Below are 19,068 nucleotides of genomic sequence, written 5' to 3' on the forward strand. Positions count from 1 at the left end.
CAAAAACTATTCTCAATGATAAAAGAACCTCTGATGGAATCACCATGCCTGACCTCAAGCTGTACTACAGAGCAATTGTGATTAAAAAACAAAACAAAACAAAACAAAACATTGACAGACAGGTAGACCAATGGAATAGAATTGAAGACCCAGAAATGAACCCACACACCTATAGTCACTTGATCTTTGACAAGGGAGTTAAAACCATCTAGTGGAAAAAAGACAGCATTTTCAACAAATGGTGCTGGCTTAACTGGCTATTATCATGTAGAAGAATGAGAATTGATCCATTCTTATCTCCTTGTAAAAAGTTCAAGTCTAAGTGGATCAAGAACCTCCACATAAAACCAGAGACACTGAAACTTACAGAGGAGAAAGTGGGGGAAAGCCTCCAAGATATGGACATAGGGGAAAATTTCCTGAACAGAATAGCAATGACTTGTGCTGTAAGATCGAGAATTGGCAAATGGGACCTCATAAAATTGCAACACTTCTGTAAGGCAAAAGACACTGTCGATATGACAAAAGGCCACCAACAGATTGGGAAAGGATCTTTACCAGTCCTAAATCAGATATGGGTCTAGAATCTAATATATATAAAGAACTCAGGAAGATGTACTCCAGAAAATCAAATAACCTTATTAAAAATTGGGGTACAGAGCTAAACAAAGAATTCTCAACTGAGGAATAAGGAATAGCTGAGAAGCTCCTGAAAAAATACTCAGCATCCTTAATCATCAGGGAAATGCAAATCAAAACAACCCTGAGATTCTACCTCACACCATCAGAATGGCTAAGATCAAAAATTCAGGTGACAGCAGATGCTGGCGAGGAAGTGGAGAAAGAAGGACACTCCTCCATTGTTGGTGGGATTGCAAGCTTGTAAAACCATTCTGGAAATCAATCTTGCGGTTTCTCAGAAAATTGGACATAGTACTTCTGGAAGATCCAGCAGGACCTCTCCTGGGCATATACCCAGAAGATGTTCCAACTGGTAATAAGGACACATGCTCCACTATGTTCATAGCAGCCTTATTTATAATAGCCAGATGTTGGAAAGAACCCAGATGTCCCTCAACAGAGGAATGGATACAGAAAATGCGCTACATTTACACAATGGATTACTACTCAGCAATTAAAAACAATGAATTCATGAAATTCTTAGGCAAATGGATGCATGTGGAGGATATCATCCTGAGTGAGGTAACCTAATCACAAAAGAACACAAATGATATGCACTCACTGATAAGTGTATATTAGCCCAGAAACTTAGAATATCCAAGATACAATTTGCAAAGCACATGAAACTCAAGAAGGAAGACCAAAATGTGAATATTTCACTCCTTCTTAGAATGGGGAACAAAATACTCATGGAGGAGTTACAGTGACAAAGTTCGGAACTGAGATGGAGGAAAGGACCATCCAGAGACTGCCCCACCCAGGGATCCATCCCATATACAACCATGAAACACGGACACTATTGCATATGCAAGAAAGGTTTTGCTGACAGGACCCTGATAATTTCTCTCTTGTGAGGCTATGCCAGTCCCTGGCAAATACAGAAGTGGATGCTCACAGTCCTCTATTGGATGGAACACAGGGCCTCTAAGGAAGGAGCTAGAGAAAATACCCAAGGAGCTAAAGAATAGGAGGAACAATAATATGAACTAACCAGTACCCCCCAGAACTGTGTCCCTAGTGGCATATGTAGCAGTGGATGGCCTAGTCAGCCATCAATGGGAGGAGAGGCCCTTGGCCTTGTGAAGATCATATGCCCCAGTACAGTGGAATGCCAGGGCCAGGAAGCAGGAGTGGGTGGATTGGGGAGCGGGGGAGGGGAAGGTATAGGGGCTTTTAGGGGTAGCATTTGAAATGTAAATGAAGAAAATATCTAATAAAAAGGAAATAAATAAAAAAGGAAAGAAAAACATAATTTTGCCTTTTTTCTCTATTGAGCAAGTTGGAGGCTTAATTAGCATCCCAAACAACCAACTTTCTACATTTGTCTTAACCATATTAATGTGTTACTATGACTTTAAAGAAGCTCCTTATTCTGAGGAAATGGGCTGGGATCTAGGTGACTGTTAGGAAGTAACTGTATTTTAACTGTAGTGCAGAAACTACACTGACACACATTTATGGAGACACATTCTTTCCCTTCTGGTGGATAAGCTTAAAAATGCTCATTACCCCTACTCTGAGCAAAAGGAGAAGTCACGGAGAAATCAGACGTTTAGCGCACGTATTCTGAAAGAGGGAGAGAAGTAAGTGGACCACTAATACTAACAAAACTCTTAATATAGTGAAAGCTGGTTTGATATTATTAGATTTTTCATAAGCAAAGACCTATAAATAACTACTTCGTGTGCCTTGTAAAAATCGCAGATCTAGGCGTAGTTGAAATAAGATTTTTTTTTTTTCTGAATTATTTTTCACTCTAGCAATGAAAAAATTCTGGGGAAAACCCAAAGACTATTGTGTTCTATACTTTTATATATCCATTCAGATTCACGTCAATCTCTGTTTCAAACCAGATGAACTTATGGGTTCCATTTGTGTATTAAGTCAGCTTTCATTTAAACTTTATCTTATTTTTAAAATAAATTTCCAGGATATGCACTTTTATTTATTTATTTGGAGACACCTAGTTTTCATTAACTTTCAAAAGAATCATGGTGAGACAGTGTGGCTTAGTACTGAGACATTTGACTGCCACGCGTAATAACCTGAGTTAAATGCTAGTACCAGAAATGGCAAAAGAAACAAGCAGTATCACAGGTTACAAATATTTAGATTTTCTAATATATATATATATCCATTAATATGTATTAAGTAATTAACTGATATGGGAAAATAAGCAATTTTTGATCCAAGTCATGTATCCTAAAAGTGAATGATGTTAATTTACATCTGCAATAAAGACAACAAACACAAAGTATATTTGAGCACAGAAAAGAATTTTGTGAGTCCCTGAGTCAGAAAAAAATTGACAAATTTCAAGATAAGAGCAAAAGAGTTATAATATAAGCATTCACAATTTATATTGCTGTTTATAAAAATATTTATCAGAGAATTCATAGTGCTGACAAGTAATTTAATACATTTCAAACTTCAGTGCCATTTCTTTAGACAGCATGTAATTATACACTTCACATTTTAGACATTAGAGACAAGGTTTATATTGGAAATTAAAAATGGAAGAGAACCTTTTAAAATGGAAAAATGACAAATGCAGAAAGTGGCCTGCTCTTGAAAGTGCACTAGTTTTATCTCTGACTCCAATTTAATATGCTCCTTTCTGTACATGACATTAACTGCTATGTTTACTCTCACATAGGCTAAATACTTCAGCCTTACATGGTTACAGTTGAAATAATTTAAGAAGTAAAATTGAAAACTTTTAATTATTAACAGAAGATGTTTGCCCCCTATTTTTGATGTGTAGGAACATTAGTATATTGATATAATTATGGAAAAGAAATTGTGAGGTTTTCATTTGTTGACCTGCAAAAATCTATCAGTGAAAGTGCCTATATTGTATAATTTCCTATAGGTATATCTGTATGACCTGTATCCTAATTAATTATATGCTGAATGGAGAGAGGGTTTGAGGACCAACAGGGGGTTGAGTGTTATCTTTTAGTGGTAGTTCAAAAGGAGTGTGCACACCAATCTGTAACAATATGCTTGGAAGCAATGTGCCTGTCATTGTAAAAGTTGAAAATAAAGAACAAAATTATTTATTTGGTTTTGATAGTAGTCTCTTCACAAATATTTTAGAAATGGGGAGTTCAACTTCTTCTAAAATAATTTTTACTTTTTAGTTATAATATAATTAGCCCATTTCTCTTTACCTTTTCTCCAATTCTTCTTTTGTAACCCCATGATCTCTCTTAAAGTCATAGCTTATTTTTATTTAATTGAACCCTAGTACCAGGCAGAAGAAAACTTTCCTTTTAAATAGTTTTTCATGCAAGTTCAAGTGACTCCTCAAACAATATAGATTATCATATCAATGTAGTCCTTGGAAATCTTTCAGCTCTAACTTCCATATTTCCAGAAAATACTATGAAATCAGTTGATAGAGGGAAACACTTGAACAATCCTACTCAGCGATGACAACTATGAGCCACGACAGTTAACCATATGTCAAGATATACATAAACTTTAAATAAGCAGCACTTACATGTTGGTGGTAATCTGCAGCTTTCTCATTGGACTACAGGCCCACTCTCCATGTACAAAAATCATTCCTGGTACTCATAAAGTTTAATAAAGTAGAAAAGAACAAGCTGATGTGTTGTTTTATACAGTGATTTATTTAAAGCACTGCTTGTACTGCCTATTTGCCAAGAATGACCTCACTTGCTACTGGATTGATGTGAAAAAACAGTGGATTGTTGCCATTAACAATGTGCTGGTTAAGGTTCTGTGAAATCTGGCTTGCTTGTTCACCCCACCCTTGTGGGTTTTTTTCTATATAAAATTATAATGGGATAACATTTGAAATGTAAATCAAGAACGTACCTAATTAAAAAAAATGAGAATACAAACAGGATCCAGGGCAGAAATCTTTTAGGATCTAGCCTGGGTTTGGTTCACCTGTGACATCTCTCTTCCACTCTCATTGATGCTAGAGTGCTCATTTTAGAGATAGCCCTGCAGCACTGGAAAAGCTAGCCAGCTACCCGAGGACAGTGGGCTCATGGACCTCCTACAAGAATCTATTTCTGCCTCTTGGCATGATTTCTTACTATATTCTTAATTATATGCTTGTACCCACAGAAATATCACCCTTCATCAAAACATTCTCCTTTGGAGCAAATAGAGACCACCACAGAGTGAATAGAGACCACCACAGAGAACCCACAACTGGACCCAATTCAGAGGTCAGGCGATCATGGGGATCACAGCCCTAAAGGATGCATATGTATCATGGCTCCTGCATTTATGGGTCAGAAAATATCGGGAAAGAGGGCACAGAAAGATTATAAGAGCCAGAATATAAGGCAGTCTGCTGTGAAAGTCTTTCCTAGAAATATCTGTATAAAACATAACTAGGACAATGTCAATATTAATGGGCATGTTAACATAAAAGGCAGGGAAGTTTGCAAGGTCCTGCTCCTATACAAAGAAACACAGGCCGCAGAGTAATGTATGGAAGGATAGCACATGCATATATACATGAATATGTAAAAATACAAATTAAAGTAAAATAGGCCACTAACTGGAGAGATGGGAGTAGGGGTGTGAAAGATTCTGGAAATGTAGATGGATGGAGCTGGAAAGAAGAAAGAGAGGGGGAAAAATCATACAATTCTATTTCAATTAAAAACATATTTTAAAAATGACATCTTCAGGAAAGGGTGGAATTACAAACTGATATTTTAAGGAAGATATCCCAACACCAGTAACTGTCTTTTCATAAGCTCATTATATCTTTTATTTAGAATAAGCAGCATTATTTGTAGCTCTTAGTGGGATGTGAATGAAAACAAAAACAGCTGAGTGGTAGCAAACACTTGCATCCGGATTTTATTTACCATGTGTTCTCTTTAAAAGAAACAAAATACAGAACAATCTTGAGTTCTAGAGTGAATGGATAGCTTCAGGTCTAGAATAGAAAATAGGCAAGATGACCCCATATCATTTATCCATTTAAGGAACTAAGTTAAATGGGGTTTTATGAAACTCTGATCCCAGTACTCTCAGCTGGGGTAAGAGCATCAATTCAAGGCCAACCTGGCCTCTATGGAGACAACTAGTAAAATGTGTACACACAAAAGAGAAACTCATTTTCATTCAATGATGTTACTTAAATTCAATGAAGGTCTAGAAGGTAGACAGGATTCTACCCATAAGCAACTTAATTCTGTAAAGGTTAATTTTCTGAAAGAATGCCTTTTTAAAATACAGTCTAGACACATGAATCAGCACTATCCTGAAATTTAGGTCTAATATGGAAGGCATAAATCTTCTATGTGCCTCTGGAACTCTAAATTCATAAGAAGACTTTAAATAGTCTACATTTATGACATGTAAGTTCTACACTGTAGTTAAGATGTACTGACTTACTCAGTTGTAAATGAGAACTCATTTTTATAAAAAAAAGACTCATTCCAAGCTTTTCTTATAATTCTATTTTCTTTGTATTCCTTGTTCATTTCAATACGTGTAAAGACAACTGTGAAAATATCAGTATCCAGGTCTACCAAGGGTATGGCATGAGCTGGACTATTCTTGTAGGTTTGCATGCATGTCTGAATGCTGCCTTATCCTTAATTTATAATAGTAGTCTATAGGAAATTTCAGAGTTCATAAATCTAGATCTGTAAGCCAAAAGATGTGTACCACATTCTGAAATGTCAGGAGATTCACAAGTCTACCTTTGAAACAACTAATGTGTAGTCAGACTTCTGTTATATTTACCCACTGAAGCCTTAGGTTGTTGACCTGACATTTCTACCTTTTAAATACATGAATTCAATATTGTCTATGTAAACATTATTTTAGAGGAAATTTTCATGGTTTTAACAAGTTGTATTTTCAGTTAGTTCAAATATTTTTAAGTGTTGTTTTGGGTAGTGGCATTTCTTTTTGCTTCCTTCCCACCTCACTTTTTCCCCAATTTCTTTGTACATAATTATTTACTAATCATCTTTTTTGTACTTTTTCAAAGTATGGATGCTTACATATCAGCTATAGGTTTTACTGTTGTTGAGATTTATAAAATATTAAAACAAAACAAACAGTAATAACAATGAAAACTTATTTTGTATTCCCGTTAAAACTTCCAGACAAGTGGCTGTACGTGGGACAGATTAGCCTTGTCCCTATAGGGATGTGGAGGTAGAAGGGCACATTGTTAAGGGACAATGGCTTGTACAGTCTAAACCGCAGGCAATACTCAAGCTTACACAAACAATATCAGATTTCAGGACATTGTTTCTGTTGTATTTTACATACTACATGTGTTTTGTGAATTTTTTTTTTGTCTTACAATCTTATGTATGAATGCAACAAAAACACAAAAGGAATCGGCATTTGAGAGACCTGGTGTACAGATCTCTATAAGTCCAGAGGGAAAAAATATTTTGGGCCCCAAAGCAACAAAATATAGTAAGATTCAGAGCCATAGGAGAGTGGTTATCCAGCTTAATTCTTACAGAAAGAGAGTTGATGTTGATTATTGGGTGGTTGATTTGGGAAGGACCAGATAGGGCAAAGGTAGGGGGGAATCAAGTGTTCTAAGACATGAATCTCAAGAGTGTGTTCTCCAGTACCAGGTGAGTGTGAAGTGGAATATTTGCATGGCTGTTTTCTCTTCAAAGCCCCAAACAGGTTGTTGTTATTACTTTCTTGTTCTGAACTCTCTGCAAAACTCTCTGCATAGAATTAAGTCATTAACACAGTTGTTTGGCTGTTGAGTTTTTCAAAAGTGTGTTGTTTATTTTCTAAATATCTGAGCATTTTATCTGTTTTTCTATTAATGATTTCTCAGTTTACTCTCCTATGAGAGAAACTATACTTTGCATGAATCTTGTTCTGCAAAACTGCAGAAATCGGTCTCATCATTTGGTCTGTCTTGGGGAACATTTGTTAGAGCTTGAGAAGAATTGTGATTTTCTGGTGTTAAGTGGTATGTTCTATAGGTACAACATAGATCAGGCTTACTGCTGGACATATCTGTTTTTGTTTTGTTTTGTTTTGTTTTGTTTACAGATTTACCTATGAATCCTTGATGTTCCCTGTTGATTTCTGTCAGCTATACTGTCTGTGATGTTCTATTGTTAGAGTCACCGTGATCTGTTGGTACATATTTTCTTTCTTGAGAATTGGCCTCTTTAATATCATGAAATTCTTCAATCTGATCCTCTTTATCTTCCGTACTTCAGTTTGTTTGCTGACTCCACTTCAGTAGAACTGCTCCATCTTCCTTGGTACTGTGTTAGCTTATCTCCCTCTGTCTCTTTACTTTTGCCTACCTGAATGGTTATAAGTGCACTGTTCCTTCCAGACATATATCAGCAGCTCTAGTTTTATGTTTTCTTTTTAACGTGTCTGACGATTTCCTTGTTGCCCTCTCTGTTGTTAGGAGAGTTATCCTTCTGGTGATTATTGTTTCTGTTGGACCCCAGTTTTCTTCACAGCCAGTTTCTGTTTACTGCATTTTCTCCTTTGTTTTCCCTTTATATCTTTTTCTGCTTTGATAATTGAACAACGTCTCGTAGACTTTGATTTGGGTCCTCATGTTTGCCCTAGATTTTTCAAAGTGCACATTTAACTACTCTAACTCCATCTTCAAATAGCACTGTGCCAAGTCAAATGTAGTGCAGCTCCTCATTACAGGGCATTCCAGATTCCTCTTTTACATATTATATTGTTTGGTTATCAACTCATGCTGCTAAAATAAACATCCTTGGACTTGGTAGTTTAGATGACAGAACAGTATTTATCTAAGTTGCAGAGATGGAAAAAAACCAAGATTAAAGTGTTATTTGAATTGTTTCCTCGTGATTATTCTTTTCCTGAACACTACCAAGTATGATAGAGCAATGTAGTTTCTTTCATAATATGGCTTAATGCTGAAAATTTCATGTATCCGTTTTCTTTAAATTTTTCTAAAGTATAATAAATATATGTGCAAGAGTCAAATCTTGCAGGGCTATTATGGTACATGTCTTTAATCCCAGCACTTAGGAGGCAAAGGCAGGCGAATCTCTGAGTTCAAGACCTGACTGGTCTACAGAGTTCCAGAACAGTCAAGGTTACACAGAGAAACTCTGTCCCAGGGCAGAAAAAGAATCATATCTTGTTTAGTGCATTTAACCTGTTTGTATGTGTTATAATGAGTGAATTCCATTGGAAATATAAACTTACAAAAATCTAACAAGACTTGAGTATTGCTAACTTTGCTGTTACCTTTTACTCAGGGTTGATCAAATCTGGATTGAAATACTGGCAACCTAAGGTGCCAGGGTCATTTGAAACAGCCTACACTGCTACTAAGAGACAGTCTGTAGGGCTGACCAATGATAACCTGTAGTCATTGACCACAGAGGAGCCAGCTCACTTTTCCCCATTTTAAAGGTCTTGCTCATATTAAAGTTATAAATTTCATGTTAAAAAGAAACATAAATCATTGTGGCACAACTCAGGAGACTGCCACAAATTCTATTTTTGATATTACTGCATGAGTTGGAGAGCTATTCGAATGAATTATAGGTGCTGATTTCGAAGATTTTACACCTGAATGGGAATTAAAAGCAATCCTTGAAAGGGAAGCCCCTGGAGACCTATGACAACATCACAAGATGCTGACATCTTAATATTATAAAAACATATTTCAACTATATTAATTATTTATAAGCTTATTTATACAAACAGTATAAACAGCCAGATGCACATGCACACATCTCTTCTTGAAGATGTGTAGGATAATTAAATTTTAAAGTGGTCACTATCATGCTCATATTTATTATACTTTCCACTTCATTTTTGATGACTCCAGTAAAGAGATTTGGTAAATAAAATATATTTGTCAGAGTGATCCTATATTAAAATCTAATTTACTCCAGGCAGTGTGCTAGGTAGTGCTTATGACATATGTCTAGAATATTTTACAATTCCAAATGGCTGGTTTTCTTTAGCCTGAATTGCTAGTATATTCACATAATTATAACAAATGTAAGAGAAGCATTCCTCTTGAAAACCAAAATCCTATTAAATAAATGGAAAAATAATAGTAATTCAATGCCAAGTCAACCAGTGACTAAACCTTAGCCCTGTATCACTTTGTCTGAAATTTTACAATTTTTGAACTGTTTCAAATTTCAGTAATCCCATTGAATTTTTATCGGCAAGTACATGTCCCTTATTTTATGACTTGGGTTGTAGATACACTTAGGAAAATATTGTTCTTACAGATAAAAATTAAAATCACTGATGGGTAAAGTCTCTCTGTTTTATGGTTGTAATGACTAAGAAATTATGACTAAGTTCATGCATGCATATGGCCACTTTCAACCTAAAAATTCAGGATGAACAAGCTGTTCATCATTACCAAGCTTGGCAAGGAGAAGCTCCCCAAAGAAACACGAAGCATCTTGTTTGCCCAGTTATAGAATTATGTCTGACTGGTATTATTTCTCAAAGTTGCATCTTAATTTGTTTCCTGAGCATCACTGAGAATGGTTCCATGCATTTCAGCTCTATGTGTGAAGTTCCAAAAGTGAATCTTCCAAGAATGCAAACACTAGAGAAGACTGTTGCAAGTGGTAGTAAAATGAAAATGTCTTCCAAAAGTAAAAATTAGAGAGGAAAATAATTTTCAAAGAATTTTCACTCTGATTGCACACAAAGACGTTTGAAAATAGTGATGTGGCATGTTCATGACTATTCCATATTCAGTAGAAGTTTACATTACAATCATTTTAATTCAAAACAAGGTTTATTAGTGTTTAAATAAAGTTATATATAAATACAGTAGAACAAAATGTTATTACTGTCTGAATTTATTACAATCCCTGGTATAAAAAGGCTTCAAATAAATACTGACTTCAAATGTATATTATTGTAAAAAGGAGCAATTTAGAGGCCAATGGACAGTAGAAAAACAAAAAAAAAATATTCTTTTTGTCATAGTGTAGAAGTGAATATTGCCAAAGTACAAGATATATCTGATTAAATATATCTTCATGATGGCCATCATTTTGTTTAATGAGTATACACTACTTTTTTTAAAAAGCTACACCAAAACATTTTTCTTGAGTAGATGGCACATGGTCACATGAATTTGAAAAGTATTCTCTCATGTAGGCAGTTAATGACAGCATGGCATTAGAATGGCAGATCATTGTTCTGGGAATGTTTCTATCATGGTGGCACTAAAGAGTCAATTTATTAGGCAGTTAAAACACATTTTGGACAACAAAAACCTTTAAAACACTGGAATCATCTAACATGTAGTTTAGACAAATAATATTGTACATGAATTGATTCAGAATTAAGGTGAGAAAAAAGAAAATTCAAATGCTAATTTTACATTTGGACAGTAGGATTCTAATACGAATTATTATGAGATAATTAGTCAGAAACAAGATTTTAAAAAAGAACTTCGAAGTTTATTTTTCATATTTTAATTTTTGTATTTGCCTAATGTTGTTTTGTAGATGTGAAAAACTGGCTGTTTTTTGTTTGTTTGTTTGTTTTGTTTTGTTTTAGATAATAACTTAAATCTCCGAGAGTCTCTGGTTTGAAAGCTATGGGTTTCCTATGAGGACTTCTAAACAGAGTAATTTTGCTTGTATCTATTGTTTTCTGTGATGTATATTTCTCTTTTTCCAACTATACGTGTGCCAGGTAGTAACTCATGAAAGACAAGAGCACATGATAGATAGGTATGAGACCCCTGAAGACCTGAAGGCAGCCACTTCTACTTTGCCATTCTTCAGTTCTACAGTTTGGAACATTTCATTTAACCATAATTGGGTTTAGTGTGTTCACATGTGGAGAATTACACTCACTCAAAGCTTTTCTAAAGGGGGAAGACTCAGTAATGTGGTAACTAGTAAAGAGATGTTTTTTAAAAAATGTGTATAAGACTCAAATCACTGACTCCTACCTATAAGGCACAACTACAAAGAATTTAGACAGCTGAGTTTTGATGTAATACAAGTCACACACTACCCTTTAAAACTGAAGAAACAGCCGGGCGTGGTGGTGCACGCCTTTAATCCCAGCACTCAGGAGGCAGAGGCAGGTGGATTTCCGAGTTCGAGGCCACCCTGGTCTTCAAAGTGAGTTCCAGGACAGCCAGGGCTATACAGAGAAACCCTGTCTCGAAAAACAAAACAAAACAAACAAACAAACACCCCCCCCAAAAAAAAAACCAAACCAAACCAAACCAAACAAACAAACAAAAAAAACCTGAAGAAACAGAGAAAGATCTTATTTGTACTCATGGGGGAGAATGGGAACACAACACAACACACTGATCCTTTGGTTTTAGCTGGATTTAATTGGCTTTTACCTGAGAAACTCTAGATACTCCCAGTATATAATTTGTGCATTGATAAGGCAATGAATGCTTGTGGTTCTCTCCTGATCTGAAGCCTTCTGAAAATGAGAGTGCTGATACAGACATTTGTAGCTCTTGAAAAAGCTTTGATTATGTTCTCATTATACCTGTGCTATAAAAACTGGGTCTGGTGTATAGGTCTCATTTGAAACAATGGAGAGTCTATATAATGAAAAGATAGCCATTAAGACTGTGTACCCTGACTGGAATGTGGCTCACAAAAACATTAGATAGAGCTTAGGAAATATCACAGAAGAGGAAGAGGAAAGATTGTAGGAGCCAGAGGGATAGAAGACCCCTGGAAAACATGGACCATAGAAACAATTTAGCAGGGCTCATAGGGACTCACAGAGACTGAGGTGACAACCATGGAGACTGCATTGATCTGTGGTAGGTCCTCTGAGTATGTCCTGTGATTCTTTAGTTTGAGTTTTTGTTTGGCTTCTAACAATGGGAGTTGAGGTGTCTCTGACTCTTTTGCCTATTTCAGCGACTTTTCCTTACTGCTGGGTTGCCTCATGCCGGCTTGATGTGAAAGCATATGCCAAGTCTTATTGCATTTTGTTATACCTAGTTCAGTTGATACCAGTGGGAGGCCTGCTTTTCTCTGAAGGAAAATTCAGGGGCAGTGTAACTGAAGAGATGGTGTGTCAGAGGGGACTGGAAGGAGGGAAGTGAGGGTAGGCTTCAGTTGGGATATATTGTATATGAGAATAAAAATAAGATAAAATAAAATAATAAAAGACTGTGCACCCATTTTCAACACCTTTCAAAAGTCTGGGCTATAATCTTGACCTCCAATATGGTAGACACACTGCCTACTATAGTCCTATGGTTTCGGGCTTATTTCCAGAGAGTACTTGATAATCTTTGTTTTCCTGTATCTCATGTTCTAGGAATCATTGCAGCTTAGACCAGACTGATGTTCTGTCATGAATCTTGTTATATCTAAGTAACAAGTGTAGGCTTTGATATCAGACAAACCATGTATAAATCCCTCATTTTCCATTAGGTAACATATCTTTGGTATTGACTAAGTTATTTAAATTTACAAAACTTCTATTTGAATAGTTTTAAAAGAGAGAAGAGTAAAAATAACAATGATAATACCCCGTGGATTTCTCAATAGAGAAGAAAAATAATTCATGTAAATAATTGGAATAAACCCTAGGAAATAGTCAGGTAGTTATTGAATATGAATTATATTGAGATGATCATTGTATAAAAAAATGATGTCTATTCTGAGAGAGAAGTATCCACAGATCTTAAAATTCAGCATAGTTATCATTCCCATTTATTTTTGTGATTTAGTCTTCTGTTTTTATGTGGTAAACTACTTAAAATATCTTAAGACAACATTTTAAAATTCTTATCCCTGCCATTCTAATAGCTGAGTGAATTCACCAGTTGGTTCTGTAGTGGGGTCTCTACTGTGGTTGCAGCCAGGAATTGGCTAGGCTGAGTTCACGACAGATCTGACTACGTTGATTTTCACAATGGCTAACACACATGGCTGACATCTGAAGTTGGCTATTGCTGAGAAGTAGACTTTACCTGTAGCCTATGCTTGGCTTCCTTATATAGTTAGGACTTCTTGGTACTGAAGCTGATTTTCAAAATCAAAATTCGAGGTGTATGTTACAGAAAGAAAGATGTAGAAGATTCTAGTTAACTTGGGGGGGGTATGCTCTAAATGGGCATAACATTCTTTTTAATAAAATTCTGTAATTATTCAAGGAAGTCTTACCAATATTTAATGCTATAGAGTAATGATTCATGTTTTTCATAAAATACCATTGCAGAAGAGCCTGTGGTGTGAGGACAGTCATTTAATGGGTTTGTTGTTATTGTTGTTCTGGGAATTTTTTAATGTAGTAAATTCTAGTCTTTTTTTTTTAAGCAAAGCAACTGATACATCTCCCCTGCCATAAGTAAACTATCTTGAGTTCCCACCTAAGCCTTACCAAAGACTCATCATTATGTCACTAAATCCATAGAGTCAGCTCCCACCAAGCTAGGTCCATGTGCAGATACCTTAAGTACCACTCTGAGAAGTTGCTCTCCTTCATCAGAGACCAATTAAAAATTGTATACTATTCAACTTGTTTAGACTTGTCATATGATATCTGCATACATGTTATATCCACAGATAATAAAATGGAACAAGAAGCTCATGTAAGCCAGAAAGGCATATTAGTTTTGGTGTTCAACACGCTGTGTGTCATAATACTTTCACTGAATCCACTGTCTGCCTCATAGCATATGAGGTTTGGCATCATCCTTTGGGCTAATCTGCATTTTCCATAAGAAGTGGCCTATATGTGAACATGTGAGGTTCTAAAGACCTCATTCCATTTGATCTACTTCTTCCCTTTCCAGTCCAAGTTTTTAATCATTGTTTTTTTTTTTTTTTTAATCATTCAAGGAATTTCTTATTTGTCAAGCATAATTGTATTGAATAGGACACATAACTATATTTTGTCTTATGCTAGTATTTTATACTTCTTGAGTTGGCTATGAAGCTATAAGGGACAATATACATAAGATTCTTGAAAACATGTATGTTTAGTTCAACCAGGCTGGGAAATATTTCTTGAGATTTTTGAAGTCTTAACAAAGAATCTAAAATCCATGCCTTTGATGTTAATTTCACTCAGAGGTTACATCTTGGTGTCAGGCCAAGCACAGTTCTTTTCATATTTTCACAGCTTCTTTCTATTTGTAAGATTAGAAATCAAAACCTTCTAACTTATTGTTCATCAATATTCTGCTCAAAATCAAAATGGTTCCCCTCTCTTTCTCTCTCTCTCTCTCTCTGTATGTGTGTGTGAGTGTGCATGCAGGAGAGAGAGAGAGAGAGAGAGAGAGAGAGAGAGAGAGAGAGAGAGAGAGAGAGAGAGAGACAGATTATATGAAAATATATTTCAGTAGAGACATCAATATAGTAAGAGGATTTTATTTTGTGCATTTTATCACAAGCACGAATTTCACTTATCTTTCTACTACTAAATATCATTCAACATTTTTCACTGACATGAAATAACAACTACCTCTATTTCATTTGATGTCCACAAACAGTTACACTGTTCCCATCAACAATCCCCATTCTCTTTCACCTCTAGTGCTGGATATTTAACTTTTTATCATAGCACTAACCACTTCTTAAGACCAAAAATATTTTGATTACATATTAATAAACAACAAACAACCATTGATACAGTTTATTATATTTTTTCATAATCCTCTCCTTTGACTAGAATCAACTGTTTCATTCTATTTCAAGATCTTTCACTTAGATTCAACCAATAAAACTCATCTGATGTCTTCCTTAGGGTGCATATCCAGGACATTCCACTAAAATGATTGATATTGATATTCCTGAAAGGTAAATGAGTCCTGTTGGCTGAAAAGTAGTCTTTCCATGTAACCTTATCCTTCTAGAGCATGACAATTGTGTTTTGAGGGAATATAAGAAAGGATAGGAAGCAAGGGAAGCCAGGAACGTTAAAGTGGAGACTTTCAATTTTCCTTTATTAGTCAAATTAATTATAGGACCTATTCATATACAAGTGATGGAAAAATAACTTTACAGTTTGTCTTGAAAGTGACCCGATGATTTTGGGAAAGACAACCAAGTCTGAGAGATTTGTTTGCAGTTGTCTTTGGACAACAGAATGCTGTCTTCAGATATGGAGAGTGTGTTCATCTGTAAGCTTCTTGCTGTCATTCTTCCCTTGTTTTCTTCTTCTCTTAGTCTCCTTTGTCACATCCTTCTTTCTCATCCTGTTGTCCCGAAGATGTTTTGTTAAAAGCTAACACTACAGCCAAATAGTAGGATGGGAGGCTCTAGTCACTGAAGATGAACACAGCTTCTTCTTGTCTCTCCTGATACTTTTTCTTGTGTTAGCATATGTCATCTCCATAGAGTTGTAAATTTTAATGTTTGCATGGCTTAGGAGAAATAGATCATTATATTTGCTTAGGCTTAGAGTACTAGACTAGAGCAAATGAGGCAAAGGACTATTCCATATGTTCCATGTCAGAACACTCACATCATTAGTGCACCGCATAATGGTGTGAGACCAAAAGTCAAGTTATAATTAATGTACTCCTTTGGTTCCTTTACTCCCTGGTGTGTTCTCCTCTGCATTATTCCTCTTGGGAAATACTGTGACAGCTATGTCAGGACCCAGGTTAATGTAGATTTCTGGTAAAGGCAGGTGAGATCTTATGAATATCGTATGAATAATTCACATCACTTGAAAAAAATTAGTGTGAAGCAGAACAAAATGAGAACATTCTGTGCTCTGGACAAAATCCTTGCCCTTTCTGATGGTTTCCCAACAAGAAACTTATAATACTCAACTCCTGTCTTTAAAGAAATTGAAAAGGGATAGTTGATGTTACTCTATAGATTAAAATCCACTCACAGAAAATGCAAAAGGTAAGGGAGTTATGATTTTTAAGTGCAATGTTAGGAGGAAGTAGAAAGTAGAGCATTAGGAAAATAAGTTTTCAGGTGTGGTTTTGTTGCAGAGTACTTTCCAGGAAAATTAATTCCTTTAAATAAGAGACAAAATTAAGATGGCTCAGCAGTTAAGGGAACTAACTGCTCTTCCAGAGGACCTGGGTTTAAATTCCAGCACCCACACGGCAGCTCATGACTGTAACTCCAATATCTGACACTCTCACATAGACATGCATGTAAACAAACACCAATGCTATAGAATAAAGATAAATAAAATTTAAAGATATTTAAAAACAGAAATCGATGATGATGATGAAGGGACTTGGCAAATACGTATATATTAGCCTGTGTGAGGGTCGGCATTAGATCCATAGCCAAATAGAAGATGAAACAAAAAGGAAGGAAAGAACTTGGAGAGATCATAGAAAACAAATACAACTGGCAAAGGTTTTACACATACAAACTAATAGCATTTCATTAATGTCTTTACATAACTAGTGAGTGCCTAGCATGTTGGGGACGATACAGATTCACTGGAACATAACATCACATAGTAAATTTTGTCCTTTTCTGGAATAAAGGAGAGTTTAGCGAATGTGTCAGCAAATTAGGCAACTGCAGTATATTATTTTTCTGATCAAGAAAGGCAGATTGCTAAGAGGGTGGCCAATAATTTTATCCATATTAAAGTCAGAAGTGTTATGTGAATAACAGACGTAAAGTAGAAGTCATATGGAGTCACAGTTGGAGTAAATACCATCTCCTGTATCCAGTTAGAACCATGTAAGACCCAGCAGGGCACTTTCAAAGCAATGAGAGGAATCTGGTTAAAAAAAAAAAAAAAAAAGCCAAACAAACAAAACCTCCAAAATAGCAGCAAAGGGATTAAAAACTCATGTATGATACATTGGTTAAATTTAGTTAGAGGAAAAAATTGCAAGCTGAGTCCAGCCACAAAGAATGAAAAAAATGGCAAGGCCCAGTGTGTGTTTGTCATTTTGTTTACGTATACTTCACAAGGCTTGCCCACAAGTGTACCAGTACCTTTTATTTGCCGGTTGTACTTGTTGTCTCTGAGGTTCACTGCCTCAGTCTGCTAACCTAGGCTGAGTATAACTATCCACTGCCTCCTCCTCTCTGCACTGCTCCCTCATGTAGCTTCCTGTCCTCTCTCATGAGAGTTAAGCATATCCTATTCTGTCAAATTTTTCTCTGATTCCTTACTTTGTGTTCCACTCAATTAGACATCACTTTTGAACATGGGTGCTTGCTTCTACAAACTAACTTTACCTACATTGTTTGGGTTAACAGTGTGTATTACAGTTGTATCTGTATCCAGCTAGGAGGATTAAAGGTATGTAAGGGTGGAGCTCCACCACAGCAAGAAACATTTGTTTTTCACTTAATAACACAATCTTGAGGTTCATAGTGTGGTTAAATATCCTGTAACACATAAGATTTTGATATATATATATATATATATATATATATATATATATATATATACACATATATATGAATCTTTATAAAGATTTACTTGTTTTGTAGTGGATGTGGATATGTTTTGTCCCTTTTATTTCACAATTTCACTGTTATGACTATTATAGAGAAAGACAATATTTATTTTAAAACTACCATTATAATATTTTAGGTTTGATCAGTTAGTATGGGTGAAACACAGTTATTAATATTCACAGGTATAAACCCAGTCAATTGAGTTTTCTGTAGTCTTTACTTTTTAGGAAGATGTGTGTGTGTGTGTGTGTGTGTGTGTGTGTGTGTGTGTGTGTTTTTGCAAGATAATAAAAATATGAATATGTTAAAACACTGGAAGTGTCGTGGGAAAATATTAATGAAAGAATGAGACACTGAGCGGAAGATAAAGGGAAAAAGGGAGGCAATTAGTAATGACAGTATCTGTGTTCAGTTTCCTTTTTGAGATAGTGGTGTTTAAGCAAATCCCTGAAGGCTTGAGGCTAGTGGTCTTCTGAAACATGACCGAGCAAGGTCACTGCTACCCTTTTAGGAAGTTGTGTCCCACATACAGGGTATAGGTGACAGACAAAGCTTGAAGCAGAGCAAAAGTGAAGAAAGGTTTACAACAAAGCTGGGCTGGGCAGGGTTTGTGAACAAGCCAAAGAGCATTATGACTGCATAAAGGCAATTTTTTTCATTCATAAAGAACTGGAGGGGGTGGAGAGAAGGCTCAGTGGTTAAGAGGACCTCTTCCAGAGGTCCGGAGTTCAATTCCCAGCAACCACATTGTGGATCAGAACCATCTTAAATGGGATATGATGCCCTTTTCTGATATCTCTGAAGCTAGAAACAGTGCACCTACATGTATAAAATGAATAAATAAATATCAAAGAAGAAGAAGAATGAGGAGGAGGAGGGGGAAGTAGAAGGAGGATGGGGAGGAGAAGGTGAAGGAGAAGAAGAAGAAGAAGAAGAAGAAGAAGAAGAAGAAGAAGAAGAAGAAGAAGAAGAAGAAGAAGAAGAAGAAGAAGAAGAAAGAGAAGAA

The sequence above is a fragment of the Mus pahari genome, chromosome 7 (genome assembly GCF_900095145.1).
Source record: "Mus pahari chromosome 7, PAHARI_EIJ_v1.1, whole genome shotgun sequence".
In the NCBI taxonomy this organism is placed as follows: Eukaryota; Metazoa; Chordata; class Mammalia; order Rodentia; family Muridae; genus Mus; species Mus pahari.